This window comes from Littorina saxatilis, linkage group LG17, assembly GCF_037325665.1.
Source record: "Littorina saxatilis isolate snail1 linkage group LG17, US_GU_Lsax_2.0, whole genome shotgun sequence".
Taxonomy (NCBI): domain Eukaryota; kingdom Metazoa; phylum Mollusca; class Gastropoda; order Littorinimorpha; family Littorinidae; genus Littorina; species Littorina saxatilis.
In genome coordinates this window covers 33,607,427-33,608,497 of record NC_090261.1, presented here as the reverse complement: position 1 = coordinate 33,608,497, position 1,071 = coordinate 33,607,427, and the positions used below count along the sequence as shown (strand labels likewise).

The 1,071-nt window shown below is 37.2% G+C and overlaps 1 non-coding gene across 1 annotated transcript; it reads right to left on the bottom strand.

Annotated features, from left to right (window-relative positions):
- Nucleotides 1–733: 733 nt before the first annotated feature.
- LOC138953998 (U4 spliceosomal RNA) lies at nucleotides 734–871 on the bottom strand. Its single transcript, XR_011451668.1, has one exon. It is a non-coding gene; the product is annotated as a U4 spliceosomal RNA (small nuclear RNA).
- Nucleotides 872–1,071: the final 200 nt, after the last annotated feature.

Below are 1,071 nucleotides of genomic sequence, written 5' to 3'. Positions count from 1 at the left end.
TGGAAGATCGAAAACATTGGATAGACGAGGATGGAAACAACCACTCAATGAACTTTTAAGGAAAATAATGATACAAACACAACAGAACAATACGAATACGAAGAGTAAGAAGAATAAGAACAAGAAGATCAAGATCAACTTGACAACAAGAACAACAAGAACAAGAAATTCCTCCGAGGTAGGAAAAACACCCCCGTTGGTCAAAGGGAAATAACCATTCTCACTGCCACCAACTGAGAAGGTTATTTCCCTTTGACCATTAATATGTCCCTCTATAAGTCCTTGTAGAATCTTAATCCACCAATAACTCCCTAACCGTGTGTTTGACGGGTCCTAATTTTTGTAAGGACCGTCTCAGGAATGTATAGAACCTGTTCACCAAGTTTGGTGACGATCGGTCCGTTCATTCTTGAGATCTATATGCACACACAAACACACAAACAAACACATCGACCGAATCCTATACACACCCCTATACCGGGGGTGTAACAAGAAGAACAAGAAGAACAAGAACAACAACAACTACAACAACTACAACTACAACAGCAAGAACGACAAAAACAACATAACATAAACAAAGCAACATTCAACAAACAAATAATGCAAAATATTCTATTTAAATCAAAGTTAATAGAAAAATATAAAATCTAAAATATGTTCACATTCCTTTCATGAATCGGTGCATCATACCATCTTTGATAATGTTTAAATGCTATTCTGTTATATTGTTTAGCTCCCGTAGGAGCCGTGAAAAATTGCGCAAACCAACCACGAGGGTCGTCAACGCGGTGTATTGGGAATAGTTTTCAACTAGCAATAACCACGCCTCGGTTAAACCTCATCGGCTATGGTACCGCCACTGCGCAAAGCTGGCAGGAAATAGTAAAAATAGTCCACAACTCAACAAATATTGTCAAAATCTGAAGGTGTCTCAAACAAAAAGATTAAAATTACTAGCATTTACTGACAGACACAAAAACGTTTGGTTCCAAACGATGTGTTATGTTTTCGTTCTATTTCTCATCGTAAATAACACAGAATTGAACTTATTGTCGGAGTTTATAGTAAGAA